Source organism: Ambystoma mexicanum, chromosome 2q (assembly GCF_040938575.1).
Source record: "Ambystoma mexicanum isolate Mex_15411 chromosome 2q, UKY_AmexF1_1, whole genome shotgun sequence".
Taxonomy (NCBI): domain Eukaryota; kingdom Metazoa; phylum Chordata; class Amphibia; order Caudata; family Ambystomatidae; genus Ambystoma; species Ambystoma mexicanum.
The window spans coordinates 467677991-467697018 of NC_090924.1; the positions used below are offsets into that span (position 1 = coordinate 467677991).

General features: G+C 47.5%; 1 protein-coding gene across 1 annotated transcript in view; it reads right to left on the minus strand.

The window, feature by feature from the left end:
- The window catches only part of SDK1 (sidekick cell adhesion molecule 1), a 2988580-nt gene that overhangs the window by 2177009 nt on the left and 792543 nt on the right, over window positions 1-19028 (minus strand). The gene's annotated exons all lie outside the window — the stretch shown is intronic.

A 19028-nucleotide genomic window follows, 5' to 3' on the forward strand; every position in this document is an offset into this window, starting at 1 on the left:
TATAGTGGGCCGAAAAGTAAAAGTGGGCGGAGCGGTAGACGGGACATGTCAGGAGGCTTTTTCAACCCCCAATTTGTATTAAACACATTGAAAAAGATATGTTTTTGAGGGGTAACGATTTTTATTGCATTTCAAACTTACATTTTGTACTACACATTTTCCATTGCTATCATTTATTTCGATTTAGTTATTGTATATCGTCTGTTTAATTAAATTATATATATTTTATTGACCCTTGATTGGACATTCCGTTATTTTGGACTGCTATAGTTTGCTGTTTGGGTTACCCAAGAGGAGTATGGCCTTCGTTGAGTCAGGTTTCCTCAAAAAAGCAAAGGATGTACATCTCCTAACTGTGCCTGTTTTAGCTTTATTATTGAGTTCACTCTTGGAGTGCAACACTATGCCCCATGGCTCCCATCCCCAACCAAACACTATGCCCCATGGCCCCCTCACCCCCAACCAAACACTATGCCCCATGGCCCCCTCACCCAAACACTATGCCCCATGGCCCTCTACCCCCAACCAAACACTATGCCCCATGGGCCCCTCACCCCCAACCAAACACTATGCCCCATGGGCCCCTCACCCCCAGCCAAACACTATGCCCCATGGCTCCCACCCCAACCAAACACTATGCCCCATGGCCCCCACCAAACACTATGCCCCATGGGCCCCTCACCCCCAACCAAACACTATGCCCCATGGGCCCCTCACCCCCAACCAAACACTATGCCCCATGGCTCCCACCCCAACCAAACACTATGCCCCATGGCCCCCACCAAACACTATGCCCCATGGGCCCCTCACCTCCAACCAAACACTATGCCCCATGGCTCCCACCCCAAACAAACACTATGCCCCATGGGCCCCTCACCCCCAACCAAACACTATGCCCCATGGCTCCCACCCCAACCAAACACTATGCCCCATGGCCCCCACCAAACACTATGCCCCATGGGCCCCTCACCCCAACCAAACACTATGCCCCATGGGCCCCTCACCCCCAACCAAACACTATGCCCCATGGCTCCCACCCCAACCAAACACTATGCCCCATGGCCCGCTCACACCCAACCAAACACTATGCCCCAAACACACTCAAGCATGCACCCATACAGACCTGAACCCCCCACCCCCCAAATCAGCACACACACAAACATGCACCCATACAGACCCGAACCCCCCACCCCCCAAATCAGCACACACACAAACATGCACCCATACAGACCCAAACCCCCCACCCCCCAAATCAGCACACACACAAACATGCACCCATACAGACCCAAATCCCCCACCCCCCAACTCAGCACACACACAAACATGCACCCATACAGACCCGAACCCCCACAAACATTCATAAACATCCGACACACCCCCCCACCCATCCGACACACCCCCCCACCCCGAATCTCAACATGCACTCAAAATACATTAAAACACAAACATTCAAACACATCCGACACACCCCCTCACCCCCGCATCTCAACATACACTCAAAATACATTAAAACACAAACATTCAAACACATCCGACACACCCCCCCACCCCCGCATCTCAACATCTCAACATGCACTCAAAATACATTAAAACACAAACATTCAAACACATCCGACACACCCCCCACCCCCGCATCTCAACATGCACTCAAAATACATTAAAACACAAACATTCAAACACATCCGACACACCCCCCCACCCCCGCATCTCAACATGCACTCAAAATACATTAAAACACAAACATTCAAACACATCCGACACACCCCCCCACCCCCGCATCTCAACATGCACTCAAAATACATTAAAACACAAACATTCAAACACATCCGACACACCCCCCCACCCCCGCATCTCAACATGCACTCAAAATACATTAAAACACAAACATTCAAACATCCGACACACCCCCCCACCCCCGCATCTCAACATGCACTCAAAATACATTAAAACACAAACATTCAAACACATCCGACACACCCCCCCACCCCCGCATCTCAACATGCACTCAAAATACATTAAAACACAAACATTCAAACACATCCGACACACCCCCCCACCCCCGCATCTCAACATGCACTCAAAATACATTAAAACACAAACATTCAAACACATCCGACACACCCCCCCACCCCCGCATCTCAACATACACTCAAAATACATTAAAACACAAACATTCAAACACATCCGACACACCCCCCCACCCCCGCATCTCAACATACACTCAAAATACATTAAAACACAAACATTCAAACATCCGACACACCCCCCACCCCCGCATCTCAACATACACTCAAAATACATTAAAACACAAACATTCAAACACATCCGACACACCCCCCCACCCCCGCATCTCAACATGCACTCAAAATACATTAAAACACAAACATTCAAACACATCCGACACCCCCCCACCCCCGCATCTCAACATGCACTCAAAATACATTAAAACACAAACATTCAAACACATCCGACACACCCCCCCACCCCCGCATCTCAACATACACTCAAAATACATTAAAACACAAACATTCAAACACATCCGACACACCCCCCCACCCCCGCATCTCAACATACACTCAAAATACATTAAAACACAAACATTCAAACATCCGACACACCCCCCACCCCCGCATCTCAACATACACTCAAAATACATTAAAACACAAACATTCAAACACATCCGACACACCCCCCCACCTCAACATACGCTCAAAATACATTAAAACACAAACATTCAAACACATCCGACACCCCCCCACCCCTGCATCTCAACATGCACTCAAAATACATTAAAACACAAACATTCAAACACATCCGACACCCCCCCCCCACCCCCGCATCTCAACATGCACTCAAAATACATTAAAACACAAACATTCAAACACATCCGACACACACCCCCACCCCCGCATCTCAACATACACTCAAAATACATTAAAACACAAACATTCAAACACATCCGACACAACCCCCCACCCCCGCACCCCCGCATCTCAACATACACTCAAAATACATTAAAACACAAACATTCATACACACAAACATAAAGCAAAACAAACCCGACACACAAACACAAACAGACCACTTACCGGAGACGTGCTGGAAGGCAGGCAGGTAAGCTGGAATCGCACTACGGCTGGCATGGTCCAAGGCTGAAATGCCTTCCGGCATCAAGCCTTATGGGCCACGCCAGCCGTAGTGCTGCTGGCCCTCCATTGGTGCAGCACACACGCATTACGTGGCTCGTAGGAGCGACGTGATGCGTGTGTGTGCTAGCCAATGAGGGCCAGTGTTTTCACCGGCCCGGAAGACAACAAAGACTTTCCTAATGGAGGGCGGCCGCGGGCCGCTCTCCATTAGGAAAGTCTTTGTGCCTCGCGGGCCGGTCAAAAGGGCATGGCGGGCCGCAACTGGCCCGCGGCCCGTATGTTGTGCACCCATGGTGTACAGGGTACACCTGTGAGGACCCACCCAGCCTAATAGCGTGTGGAACTTCCCGCGCACCCCTGAAATACACGCGCACAGGCTATTCGCGTGTGGAACTTCCCGCGCACCCCTGAAATACACGTGCCCAGGCTATTCGTCGCGTGTAAAACTTCCCGCGCACCCCTGAAATACACGTACCCTGCTGAAATCGCGTGTAAAACTTCCCGCGCACCCCTGAAATACACGTACCCTGCTGAAATCGCGTGTAAAACTTCCCGCGCACCCCTGAAATACACGCGCCCAGGCTATTCGCGTGTAAAACTTCCCGCGCACCCCTGAAATACACGTACCCTGCTGAAATTGCGTGTAAAACTTCCCGCTCACCCCTGAAATATACGTACCCTGCTGAAATCGCGTGTAAAACTTCCCGCGCACCCCTGAAATACACGCGCCCAGGCTATTGGCGTGTGGAACTTCCCGCGCACCCCTGAAATACACGCGCCCAGGCTATTCGCGTGTGGAACTTCCCACGCACCCCTGAAATACACGCACCCAGGCTATTCGCGTGTGGAACTTCCCGCGCACCCCTGAAATACACGCGCCCAGGCTATTCGCGTGTGGAACTTCCCGCGCACCCCTGAAATACACGTACCCTGCTGAAATTGCGTGTAAAACTTCCCGCGCACCCCTGAAATACACGCGCCCAGGCTATTCGCGTGTGGAACTTCCCGCGCACCCCTGAAATATACATACCCTGCTGAAATCGCGTGTGGAACTTCCCGCGCACCCATGAAATACACCTACCCTGATGGAATCGCGTGTGGAACTTCCCGCGCACCCCTGAAATCCACGTACCCGGCCAAATCGCGTGCGAGACTTCCCGCGCACCCCGGTATACACGCACACATATTTTTTGTCAGCGGGTGTCCGTGTTTGTGGGTACCCCTTTGCACGTCATTTGTCCTGGAGGGCCACAGTATAGGACATGCATCATGGCAGTATATAGGTGCTATTTGTTGGCGCACCTTTTGGTGCACATTTCTTACAGCTGCAGAGACGCTACCGCCTGCTTTCTTGTGGCGGTCGTGTTTGTGCCTGTGCGCTGGTTTCAGCGTGCGCTTTTTTGCCCTATTCTATTCCATGAATACGTGTTGTAGGCGAGCGTGTGGGCGTTCCGCGCACTTGTGCCCTGTACTTCCCCCGTGAAGCCCACGTTTTTGCAAGTTGTTCCCCATTCCGAGTGTTACGCCCGTGTTCCGCCTACTTTTGTTGCGTGCGCCGCGCTATGTGCGAATTTCGCTGTGGCGTGTGCGATTTTCGCTGTGACCTGGCGCACGCTGTTAGATGGCCTGTGCGCCAACGTGCGCAGCGCACTTTTTTATCGTACATCCGCTGGTTTTCTCACGCACGGACTTCCATGAATCGACGTGTGCTGCTTTTCGTGCGATTTTCGCACTTGCACTGCGATTTTCGCTATTTCACTGCGATTCGCACGTTTTTGCCCACTTGCGCCGCGCTAATTATTCCATGAATCGGCCTCTAAGTTAGATCTAGGGATCTAGACCACATGTGTAATCTTTTTAATACATTGATTCTGTCCAAATGGTGTTAAAACTAGTCAGGAGGAGACAAGATAGGAACGCCTCAGACTCTTAGTTTTCTATACAAATGCAGTGTCTGCAACATGCCCAGAAAGCCGCAGCAAGAGCACGGCCCCTCAACTCCGACTGTCCACAGTTCGCTGCCCATTGCCAAAAGATCTCACACCGAAGCCGAATGCCTCGTGCGCGAACCTCAGCAGGATTCTATGCTGGGTGCCGGGTTTGCAGGAAACTCTGTAGGCACCCTCTAGTAATACCCAGTCCATCTGTGCCAATAGCTCAAAAGTCAGAATGAAACCAAAAAGAAAAAGATCTCCTCACACAATGTTGCCAAACTACGACAATCTCTCTCCCGGCCACCGTCAGCAACGATCTAACCTCAAATTCAGAAAGGAGCTGAAAACCTGGCTTTTCAACAATGAACTCTCTCCTCGTCTAACCTGTTCATTTACTTCTGCCATCTTGCTGCGAGCGCGAAGTACGTAGCGCATTACAAATGTGAAAATAAATAAATTAATCAATACGTAAGAACGCTTTTTGAGAGAGACGTTGAATTTCATTACAATAAGTGCTGCTTCTAGTTAAAACAAAAACATAGGATCTTGCAGGGTTGACATTTGTTTTTGGATTAGTCATACATTTTGCTGCTCGCTTTGAAGTCCACCCTCATGAAGTTATGCATCACCTTCGCACAATCTGGTGTGTAAGTGCCAGGCTATTATGCAAGTCTATGCAAAAAGGACGGGCATACTCGTCCTTGTCACATAAGGGGTGAAAAACAAAAGCAAGCTGTACTGTTTGTTTAGCTCGTCCAGTCTACCTTTCACCATGAATGTCGACCATTGCCCTATAATTTGCCCGCACGCAGAGTTTACAGCTCAAACCCAGCTAGCAAGCAATGTGGCGCTGTACAAAACAAAGGGGAGAAGACAGAGAAATAAAGAGAGGGGGGGCAAGGTTTGGAAAGGGTGTTACTACAGAGACTACCACCAAACAGCAATACCACCCTTATAACCACACAGTGGGAAGCACTGGTGATATAATGATCTGGCGTCTAATGATTTGTAACCATGGCATTGCATCAGTATAGCTGTAGCAGGAGGGAGCTTACAGTGGAGTAACCGGTTCTTAGGTTGTGCTTCGCATTAGATTTTCGAGGGTAACAATTGTACACGATATTTTTTGAAGGTCGGTGAAAAACATATTTTGGGTGGGAGTAAAAAAGAGATTCCCTTTCCCAATGAGGGAAATGTGCAGGCCAGTAAAACTATACTTAGGGCCTCATTACACGGATGGCGGTAAGGATTTACCGGTACCGGTAAAATAGCGGTACCGGTAAATCCTTACCACCTTACTACGGGGTCCCTTTGCGGGTCGGGGGATTTAACGCCTGCTTTTTGCAGGTGTTAAAAACCAACCCTTAAAGGGACCCAGGGAGCTAATTACGGTACCGCAATTTGCAGTACCGTAATTAGCGCCTTCCCCATTCCAATTATGCCCTATGGGGCAAAAATGGGAATGGGGAAGGGCAATGGTGGAAGGGGGAATTACCGGCCCGCCAACCTTGGAATGGGGCGGTAATTCCCCTTTCCGCCAAGGCGGTGCCGGTATTTTACCGGCATGAACCATGGCGCTAATAGCGCCATGGTTCTCCGCCATCCGTGTAATGAGCCCCTTTCGTAATGCAAACGTCTATGCATCTAGCAATTCTTGGCAATTACATTATACATTTATGATTTCATTGTACTCATCAGATCAGGGAGTGATCCTTATAGATCTCCTTCCTGTGTCACTGCTCTGCTCGTGTCACTGACCCGCAGATATCTGTGGAGCTGGGTGAGTGGAGCCTCCTATGGGTCCTTTGGTTCCTATCTATTGCTTGATGGAAATATGTGAGCCTCTTTGTTTGCTGGACGTACTTTCCTGTTTTTAGGGAGTAAAAATACATCGGCAGGGCTGGAGCCAGGATTTTGGCAGGGCTGGAGCCAGGATTTCCTTACTTCGTAGCCATATCCTAGGACCACCCATGAAACGAGGAACTCCATTCAACATTGAAGCCCCTGCTATCATCCAATCAGTCAGCATGAACACAAACCTCATGCACTATGTTTCCCCTTTCTGGTCTCGGTATCAGGCCTGCAACCATACCAGTGGGACATTAATCATAGCTCTGCACGTGGGAACGGGCACCAGGCTTGTATTTTACTACTACATCCCTGAATCACACAAAAAGAGGTCAGGGCGCCCCTCTGCAAGAAAGAACACGACATGATAACCTGTTCTGTGGGAATGTACCCACTCAGAGTTTGCAGCCACATGTTTTAGTTCACTTTACTGTTCACCTCTTTTTATCCCTGACCCACAGTATAACTCTGATCCTCAATATGAATGGCAGCTCCTTCGCGCGTGCATCCACACATTCCAGATTCAATGGGATTGCCTATGTTGTACATTGTGGTCTGGCGTTCACAGCCGTCCAGCATTTCTGGATACTGCTATGAATTGGACGCAACTGATGGAATTCATACCCCTGTCCCGCTTTGCCCTCACTTCGTTAAAGTTGCCACTTGAAAATTCCTTGGCATCTGTACATGGTTTAGCCTCCTCTCCATCATTCATTCTTTACAGGATCTTTGGAGCCTCAGCTTAAGCTGGAAAGCCTTTCCAGAATCCCCGATCATCTCTTACAAGGAAGCCACATTGCAGAAATTGACCAGCATGCATACTCAACTCCTCCTTTACCTTAATGAACATGCTCAAATGATCAGCTGCTTGTCGATACTGCACAGAGAAGCCGGAACAGACAAAACGCTGCACACGGAATACTCCACAAGTCATCCGTGTTGATGGCACAAGCCACACACAGCATGAAAGAAGGGCCATGCCAGGCTGTACCTGGAACCCTTTACAGAGTGCCTGTAAGCCAGTAAAGGGAGTGAAGGGGGTTGAGGCAGAAAGGTGAGGGCATGTGGCTCAAGAGGGCAACACGAGAAAGCAAGTCAGTGGACAAGTGGGCCGCAGAGGACCTTCTAAAAGGAAAATGGCGAGATGGGAGCATGCAGCATCGGGGGCTGTGTAGAGGTGCAGGAGTGGGCTTTAGTGGTGCGGGGCATGATGAAATAAAATAAGAAGAAAGGGTATGTAGACCTCATATGGGAAAGAGTAGTATTGCGTGAGCGGCACTCAGTGAGCAGCATCTGTTGTAGGTGGAGCACTGTTGGTGGAATGTAGACAAAACCAAATGATCAGTAGGTAAAAGATCCCACCACTGGTAGGCACTCCTGCCCTCCGAGGCTAGAAAAGGACTTATGGGCGGAAAACAAATCGCAATGTAAGCTTTTTACAATCCTAACTCACGCCGGGTTAACCACAAACACCAAATTGGAAAGAGAACTTGCTGTGTCTTGCCATAACAGGAGGCAGGCCTCACATAATCCAGCTCTACTGTCAAGACAAGCAGGTGCTTTTCTGGAGTTTGCACAACACAGCCCCTGCAATTCCACAACAAAATGTAGTTGAGCTGTAAAAAATTGCATTCTAAGTATGGCATTTCATGAATGCTTTTTATGTTCAAAAGCTTCGAGAGTGAATTAGAGCTCTTCTAGAGCTGCTGTTCTCCAAGGTCATTCTGCCCAGATCATTGTCTCAGTCTCTAACAATAGCAGTAAAATATATAACAATCCTCTAGGAGTATTTCAGTGACTGTGATGCATCCTATGAAGAAAGACAGAGGGAAACAGCTGGTACAAATACCAGGTATAACAGAGGTCATCTGGGGATTTGCCCGACTCCATAGGGCCCAATAACCGTTTCCCCAGAATGAACGAAGACTCAGCCAAGGGCAAGTGAGAATTGTGGTTTATAGCAAAAAACCAACAGGGATCGTACAAGACAATCAGGATTCTCCAGTTCATCTCAACTTTCCATGGTGCGTTTCCGAGTTTGATGATACCTGTGATCATCACCTGGGCCCTTTTCCAAAATCATATCCCCACTCCTGATTGGGTGCTGAGAGTAGTAACACACATATAGCTATCCCCTATAGAGGTCATTCTACTGGTCCTTGCATGTCAGGTGGCTGACCAGCCCCGTCCTCAAAAACAATCTATTACATTGTTGCAGAGTAGTGGACTTACCATTGGCCCTTGCCCCTTGCTATCCACCCCTGGATTTTTGTCTCGTGATTAGCTGGATCTGGTCTCCCCAGGCCTGGGACCCAGTTCAGTTCTCAGCCATCTGTGCACCTCGTCAAGGTGATGTGAAATGACTATGGGGGTCATTACGAGTATGGAGGTAACCATGCCGTAGCGGCATGGCTACCCCCATACCGAGTACCAGGCCCGGGTTCCTTGAATGAGGAATTACCGGGCCATTCCGACCTTGGAGGGCCCGGTAATTCCTCATTCAAGAAACCCATCCCCATTCCCATTCAAGCCCCCATAGGACTCAATGGGAATGTGGAGCATGCTAACAAGGGGCCCGTTAATAACCAGGCGTCCTTAGCGGGTCCCGCAAGCGGAACTCGTAATGAGGCGGTAGGGGGTTAGGGGCCGGCAGCTCTACTGGCCCCGTTAACCCCCTACCGCCAAGATCGTAATGACGTCCTATGTCTGAATTGTATGTGGTAGTAAACCACCTTTTGCCTGTGAGAGTGTGTTTCCACATTGCAACACTTGTTTCACTTCTCGTCTGGGTTGCTGAGAACAGCTTGTCTTCCCGCCACGGGTGAATGCCCATTGTCTAGTTCAGCTGGATTACATGGCTGTGGACTGCATGTGCATTGCTGTGAGTGTTTTTCATGGCTAACGCTGTTATGTCACAGTGTAACTGGGGACGTCAGCACAGTGGCTTCACGGTACCTAATCGATACAGTCCATTATTGTGTCCAGGTCCACAATCTCTGTTGGATTCTCTGGATCTGGAAGGATATGCACTGGATATGGTTGAAATGGCTGTCTGAGGGGATATCTCTCTGTATGATTGTCAGGCAGCGGTGCAATTAGGGTTTGTCCGGAAAATGATGAGTGGCTTTGAGTGTTTTTGACTCTTCGGCCTGTCATGTTGACGGGGGTGAGGAGGGGCATTCCTGGGACCCTCTCTTCAAACCTCAAACAGAATTCCCTGATTCCGAAAAGCCTGCACCATTTCAAAAAATAGTGTACGCTAGTAAGCCAAAGCCATTTCAATGTTAAGAATCCTGATGCATAAATACACAAATGGTTCAAGAGTTCAATTCAGTGCAAGGTTGGGATTGACAATGTATCACGCCCAAAAATCCATATCTGATCATTTGGCGTTGACATTAGCCAGTAACTAGCCCTACAGATAAGGGGTGTACCAGTCACTTTTACCACCTAAAAATAGACAAATACTCCCCAAAAATTAAAATTGGGAGTACAAATACTCCCAACAAACAATAGGAAACAGACACATTGGACCTTGTGCTCCTGCTTTCACCAGCGCAGCTCCATTGATATGTTTGCACCAGTCGTGCACACAGTACCAGAGGAAGAAACTACTATTCATTGTACCTGACTGGAAGAAGTAACCCTGGGTCTTTTAATGTGTATGAATAACTAGGCGCAAAAGACGAATTATTACAAAAACATTTCTGTTTTCCAGTTACAACATTTTTTGCTCACTTATAAAATACTGCCTTTGGGAATTGTACTTACATTTTTATTCCCCAAAAAATCATTAAAAAAAAGTAAAATCCTCCCACTTCAAAATCTTATCTGGATCAGTTGCGGTAACTATCAATTTCCTGCAGCATGAGTGGAATGGCTGCCACAAGGTAACTCATGCAGGCCAGCAAATCAGTGCCATAGAGAGATACGTCATGTCTTTGGGTTGATTCTGATCTGCCCGTATCCTGGAAACACATTCCCTGGATAGACGTTAATGGCTTTATTGCCAGAGGATATGAAATCAGTACCAGTGAGTGGTCTAGGTGAGTGCTTCGCTGCACCTCTTAGAAATTAGGGGTTGGGTTACCCTTTCTATTCCAATTCTTCATGTGGCACCTCTGCCACTAGATCATGACTAAAGGTCAGCCCACCCGTACTCAGACCATGAATAAATACAACCGCCCCATTAAGTGAAAAGCCATGTCAGTGCCTATTAAGTCGACGACACACAACTACTTGTTCTCAATGACCTTGTGCATGATATGGAAGAGTCGTCAGCTTGTTGCTCCTTGGATGGCACTGCTGTTTATTATCCACTAGACTCATCACAATCACTCACTCCTTCAGCAATCACTTCACGCATTGTCCCTCACACAGTTGCCAAGTTAATATCGAGGCGGTATGGACACATTACACCCATTTTGGTATCCCCTTTAAGACCCGGGTTTACTGCTAAGCCTACAACTGCATTGGTCTCTGATTTCATCTTTACCTTGGGTATTATTACTGCAAATCCTTGCCTTCTATGTAACCGTGCCCCTACCCCTTAACCCCCTTCACATCATTTTGGGTCATGGTTGCTGCAGAAATTGCTGAAATAATCGTTTTTTCTTTTTAACCATTGCTTAATACTGTAATCACCTGCTATAAATCTTAGGGATAAATACTTGGTTACAATACGAACTCCACAATAGGCAGGGGTGGACTGGGAACTAAAAGAGGCCCTGGAAATAATTACTGGGGACCAAAAGAGGCCCTGGAAATAAAGTTCAAAGTGGCCCTATATGACACATTTTTAGCAAGCCCAATGCTTTTCCTATGAGACAATTTGGAAATACCACACAAAAGAGGCCCAGGGTGCAGAGGACCACCGGGAAATCTCCAGAGTTCCCTATAGGCTAGTCCACCCCTGACAATAGGGGATTAAAAAGACTTCTCAAATTCCTCACCACCTATAAAAGGGAGCGATACAAGAAGTTGTGATGTAAATTCGATAAGAACCCCCATCTGTAGCAGCCACAAGCTTTCGGCACGAATTAGATGCTATTAAAACAGACGAGGGTCTATATGCTGTGGAAGATCAAGCACGATTAGGAGCAGACCTGGGGCTCCTCCGGAAGGGCGGAAATGGATCATCGCAAAGCATGGACCTGTAAACTCAGGGTTGAAAATCTTAAATTCATAGAGGAGGATTAGCAAATGGCTCCACAATATACTTCCACAGACCAGGATGTGTGGGTCATTTGATAGCAAAACAACAGGTCTCACTGGGACAACCACAAAGCATTTTCAAGAAATGTAACTAAGGCAAGAAAGGGTGCCGCATCATATACGTGTTTGCATGGTAAACATCGCTTTTACCGAATGACAACTTAGGTGAATACGTTTTTGCCGTTTTGTTACCACAAACCGGCAGATGGTAAATTGGGGTGAGGTATATATTGCAGTGGGTCGGGGGATTGAAGGTGTGGTGCGGGGGTCCCCCCGCTGGTTTGTGGTAAAAAAAAGGCAAATCCTGCAAAGTTGCCATTCTGAAAAAGAAATGCGTCAAAGCTTCATAAAACCGTTTGCCCAAAACAACACACAAGATGACCCACAGCCATGACAGAAAAAAAACTGTGCTGTACACTGTAACGGCTAAGAGATAAGCAGGTGATTAGAAACCAACATCAAATTCTCTAGTTGCTTATTCTTGCAAACGGAATGGAGGGGTTAGAACCTGTGTCATAAACAGTTTGGTATGCTTCCAGCCAGTCTCAAAATGTGCACTCGCCTCTAGCCATTTGTAGTGATATTAATAAGAAACGGTGTGCTGTCTGTGTGTGTGTAGAATTGAGGTGGCAAGTAGCATTTTATGGCTGGCTGGTAGCTGGAAACTTAAAATGCTTACCCCTGCTACCGGGCCTCTGACTTCCTTTAGGAACTTAGTTGCCTTCCCTCCCTCGCTAGATTCAGGATCACCTCCATGAGTGAGTCTGATAGTCCTTTAAAATCTACAATTTGCAATCATGTCCTGAACGCTTTTTTCTTAGCTCAATGTCACTCGAGAGGCTGGTGTATGGGTTGTCAGAGTAATGGTCCCTTGCGGTGTCCAAAGGGGTTTGGCATCAGACACTGCTGAAGCAGGTGGATCCCAGGCTACCTCAAACTTTTCCCTCCAGTTTCGTCTTGGCAAAAACCCTACATTTAGGGCTGCACTAGAACCATATTTTCAGGTAATCTCTGGCTCTTGGTCTGGCTCCACCATTTTAGAGGCACGTTCCCCAATCAGGTCTTGAGGAGCTCTTCAACACTCTACTTAGTCCCTGTACTCATTCCCTGTCTCTACTACTTCTCTCCTTCTCTTTCCCTGACGCGACTCCTTCCTCTATCTCTTCTCTTGTTGTTTCTCCTACTCTGCCTATTGTTCTCGCAACTCTGTCTTCTTCCTCTCATCGCACTAGATGTTTCTCCTGCTCTTCTTTGCTCTCTCCTTTGCTCCCTCCATGTTTTCTCTTCTCAATCACCTCTAGCCTCTCTCTGTGTTCACTGACCATCTGCCAACCAACGCACCACTCTATTGGTTGTCCTTCTGCTTATAGTCTGTTTGCAATCATAATTTGGCTCATTATCGACACACAGCAACTGTGCACTCATCAGGACCCTCCAGACCAGAACATAAGCAAACTACTCATGAGCAGCAGCCACAAAGGGAAATGACAATAACATATCACAAGACATCATTCCCCACAATGTAAACAAGGCAGAGAAATACAAATAAGGAGAGCAATCGAATACTCGGCAGCAATCAACCAGACAACACTCATTAACTGATATGTGCACTGAGCATTATGGTACAAAGGGTAATGCAGCAAGGAGATACACAGTCAGCTAACCCCTGACAAGATAATGACACATCCAATAACCCCTGACAAGATGAGGACACAACCAATAACCCCTGACAAGATGAGAACACAACCAATAACCCCAGACAAGATAAGGACACCACAGCCAATAACCCCTGACAAGACGAGGACACAACCAATAACCCCTGACAAGATGAGGGCACAGCCAATAACCCCTGACAAGATGAGTACAGAACCAATAACCCCTGACAAGATGAGGCCACAACCAATAACCCCAGACAAGATAAGTACACGCCAAAAATCCCTGACAAGATGAGGACACAGCCAATAACCCCTGACAAGATGAGGACACAGCCAATAACCCGTGACAAGATAAGGACACAGCCAATAACCCCTGACAAGATGAGGACATAACCAATAAGGCCAGACTAAATGAGGGCACAGACAATAACTCTTGACAAGATGAGGACACAACCAAAGCACAGATAAAGCACAACAAATGCATAACTGAAATTGTAGGATCCAATAAAATTACACATTAACAAGAAAACAGGTAACAGAATGTCTGTCAGGGAGCAGCCAAGAGAACCCCGAATGCTAGTGTCCAAGATAATCGGAAGGAAGTACCTATATAACGTTAATTTCCTGGGTAGCAGTGGTAAATACCATTCCAAGCTATCCTACAGGGTGCTTGCCAAACCAACCAAATACACTATCGATCGGCAAAAAAGGTTTAGGTGGCATCGCAGAAATATAGTGAGTGTACTACGCACCCACACAGCGCTGTAAATGCAACCTGCCTTCAGACAGATCACCCTATCTGTGATGCAACAGACAGAAATCTAGAAGGCAAAATAATTTATGAAAACTCAACACCCATTGACTAGGAATCCGAACCAACACTGACGTGTCCCTCATCTGTAGACCTTCTGCTCATTGGAGAACTTGACGTTGCATTGCTCTCACACAAATAATGAAATTGGTCTGTAAGTTTGCATTCCAGCATGGCTGTAACCAAGAATCGATGCCCATCCTGTATGTCCATGATCGCAAGCTTGTGTTGTCCTTCCTTATTTTCCAAGACCAAAATACTTCTTTTGCTATGTTCCAGACAGCTGCAAACCTGTATCCCACATCTCTTAGAATGACTACAGGCTTGCATGCCATCACGCACCCCATCGCATTTCAGACACCTGGTAGGAAAGCAAACTCATTAATCAAAAGCTCACCGCAGGTGCACCCTGGCAATTGGGCTAATGGGGGTTTACCCTCCCACCCTGAAATGCCAGCCATTGCCAGGCCGCGCTCACCTACAGAGCACTCCAAAGCAGGACAGGACGCAGATGATAAACGGCGTCTGAAGCTGTGCTGTTAACAACGGCTTGGCAATTAATTCTGTAACATATTTCACTGTTAACAGCAGCACTTTTCTTATGCATAAATAAATAGGCAATTAAAACTCTGGTGGGCGTTTCAAACTGAAAGCCCCACACAGCTGAAACAACTTAAAAAGCTGTGCCTGCTCGCAAGACAATAACAGTGAGTCGCAAGTAGTTTATTTTTAAACAAAGGGTACACACTTTAGGAGTGAAACAAATAAAACCATGCAATAAATTATTGATGACAAGAATCAGGTAATACTTAAGTAATCAGAATGTCACCACTTGCATATTAGGGAAGAGCTTAGAAAGGTACGAAGGGACAGGGGTGACTCATCCTCACAGTAGAATGGGGGAAGGTATTTTGTGCGGATGTACTTTGAAAAATGCGAACAAAAAATGTCGATGTGGAAAAGACCGAGGTTTTTCTGGTGTAATTACCATAATTATTGTTGGCTGTTTGCACTTTTAAAAAAAACATAGTGCGGGGGGAGACCCCGCGCACCCCCTTAACTCCCCTTACCTTTAGTTATACCCTTATCACACCCCTGTCTATTTTCTTTATAAAAATGGATGCCACTTTCGCTAAAATTCGGTAATATAACTCAGTCTTTTCCACATCGAAATGTTTGCATTCGTTTTTTTTTTTGGGTGATACCATTTTATGCTGTGTTATTGAGTCCAGCACAGCGTCTGCGACTTTCACAGTTTCTTGGCGCATAAGGATCTTCAGGGGAATGCATAGCATCCGAGGGAGCAGGACATGGTGGCTTTGTTTAAGTGCTGTAGGCAGATGGTAAAAGATAGTAGTCTCGGTGGTGTGTATGTTTTAGATATTTTCTGAGTGTCTGGAGCAGTGGTTATTGTGCGTTCCAGGTTTAGAATGTACATTTTTTGTGCGGATGTCTGTTGTGTCCGGCAGAGTAGTGGTTAGTGTGGAGAGATGTGTTGTGTTATCTTTGGTGTGTTTGTATGTTGTGTAGGGAAATGCATGGTAGACACATGGGTCATCAGGTGTTGTACTCTCTATGGCGCTAAACTGTGCTGTGATGGGTTGGGCAACCAGCCACTCACCACATCAGAACATTACCATTTTCGCAAGTAACATTAGAAATGTATATTTTGTCCTGCAATTCCATCATGCTTACGGGCAGTGTCAGTGGCCTGACATGTTTTAAATTGTGCCATTTTCTGATAACTCAATAGGGGTTTCCTCAGACATTCTTTGGCAGAGAGCACCCCCCCACCACAAGTAAGTTTGCCGAACCCTGACACAGTCCCCGAAGGTAGCCCCTATCGGCTCGAAGAATTTGGTCTAGTTGGGCCCATGGTTCACAGATACAGGCTCACAAAGCTGTAGCCCAAACGGATGGCTGCCCTCTGATGGCTCTGAGTCCCTCTGAGGACTGCACAGATGGACCAAATACGTCCCTACACCTTTGAGGGCTCTGGTACCCAACTTCAGGCAAGGAAGGAACCACCCGAGTCCACAAGAAGACCCAAATGGAAGATTGCTAGGTCACGGCAAAATGTAAGTGTGACAATGGCACTCTGCACAGGACCCTAGTGCAGGCACATCGGTTAACCCAGAATTGGACCCCTATAACAGCTGCAGTATTACCAACACTGAAAAAACAACAGAATCCTCTGACACAACAGGCAGATCGCAGAAGAGCAAGGTGCTCATACTTTGTGGGAAAGATGGATGGCATAATGGACAACTTGCCACGTGTGAGGTCTTCCACTAGGCCGGCGCACATTACTGGAACATGTAAGCAGTTTAAATTTGAGCAGCCTTCTATTCAACTACAGAACACAAAATGGCAGGAGCTCTTGAGTGTACGACAACAAGGGGAAATATAAAGTCAAGGGGTCAGGTGTTCGCTACCTAAACCGTGAGTACTCACCTGCACCGCAGAGGTTGCCGTGGTGCACGCCACGTTTACACATGCAAACTGTCATGCAGTTCATAACATTATATGGCATACAGATAATCCTAAAGCTGCACAATACAAAAATGTATTTCTAGTATTCAATGATAAACCATAAGAACCTTTAACACTAAAGGTATGGAATTTAGATTTGATATGCAAGTAAATCCATTGCCATCAACTCTTTCTTCATTAAAAAGTTCAGCATGATCCGCCAACACATACCCCAGCGCCACAACTGATGGCACTTTGCACATCCTGTCTCGCAAAACCATAAGTACCTGGACAACTTTCAGGAAACCCAGTGTGGAAGTCCTCACTGCCACCGTAGCATCCGTCAAGGCCACATCAAACGCGAATGGCGTCCTCCCTGCCTCCGTACTCAAGACACATCTGACTGCAGCACTCCTGCCTTACCTGACAATCATCAACAGCTCCTAACTCAAGGTGCCTTACCCTCGACCCTCAAGACCAGATAAATCATCCCACATCTCAAAAAAACAACACTGGACCCTGCTGACCTCAGCAACTACCGCACCATCACCCATCTCCCTTCCTAAATATGTTCCCTGACAAAGCAGTAGCCAACACATTGAAGCCAATCTCCTTCAGTCCTAACAACCTGGCTTCACACCCAGATGCAGCACAGAAGCGGCTACCATCAAGGTGATCGACAATGCCTTTCAAAATCCTCGGTAATGGTCAGCCTTGCCTCCTGGTTCTCTTTGACCTCTCAGCAGCATTCGAGACAGTAGACAACCAGATACTCCCCGACAATCTTCATCACCGCATGGGGATCAGCAAGATCTTCCTCAGCTGGTTCAAATCACACCTTGCTAATCGCCACAGTTTCGCACAAATGGATTCCTCCAGATCACCAACTCTACTCACCACCTGTGGAGGGTCACTAGGTCCACCCTCTCCCCTGTAATCTTCAATACTTACATGGAACCGCTCTGAACCCTCCTCACTTGACACAAAATCCACATCAACCAATACGCAGATGGCATTCAGCTCTACCTCAAAATATCCTCCATCAAAGACAACCACAGGCCTGACTCACATTGATCCAGTCATGGATGTTCAGTGCTTATCTGAAGCTGATCCCCACCAAGACTGAATTCCTACTGCTGGCCAGCAACACTAATAACCCTGACATCCTGGCATAACTCCATGCAACAAACCTCGAGGGCATCACACCCCAGCTGGCCACCTGCGCCAACTCACTTGGGTTCAACATCAACAGAAACATCTCCAAACAGCACATAGCAAGAAAGACCGACAGCTTGAAATCAACGTTTTCTCCTGAGGAAAAACAAGCCCTTCAATCCTGTAAACAACTTCAGATCTGCTGTCCAAGCCTTGGTCCTCTCCCACCTGGATGGTGGCCGTGACCTTTTGAAAAGCCTCCCGCCGACTCCCTGGCACCCTTGAGATGTGACCTGATTGCTCCAGCACATCCCATTAAAGGACTCTGCAAATTCAACCACATCACCCGACCCTCATCGAACTGCACTGGCTCCCGCTGCAAGCCTGTATAATTTTCAAATCCTGCTGCATCATCTGCAAGGCTATCACCCAAAAGTCCCCAAGCTACCACACTGAGAAACTCAGCATCTCCAGTGACATAAGATCCACCAGAAGCAAGGACATGTACAGACTTGAACTCTGCCGGTACCAGAAGGAAAGAACCAGAAGACAGGCCTTCTCTGCCTATGCCCCAAGAACCTTGAATCACCTCCTTATCAACATCAGACTTGCCCCCTCCCTTCAATGAATGGCTTCTCCCTAACACCTAGGCCCACACACCCTCCACTCTACACCACTTGCCGCTCCAAACCCTACCTGAGACTGGGTGATCTGCATCCCACTGTTTCCTCCCCTACAAACTGCGTGCCCTCCCTCTCCTCTGTTAGCTCCCTGCTCCCTTGTTTCTCCG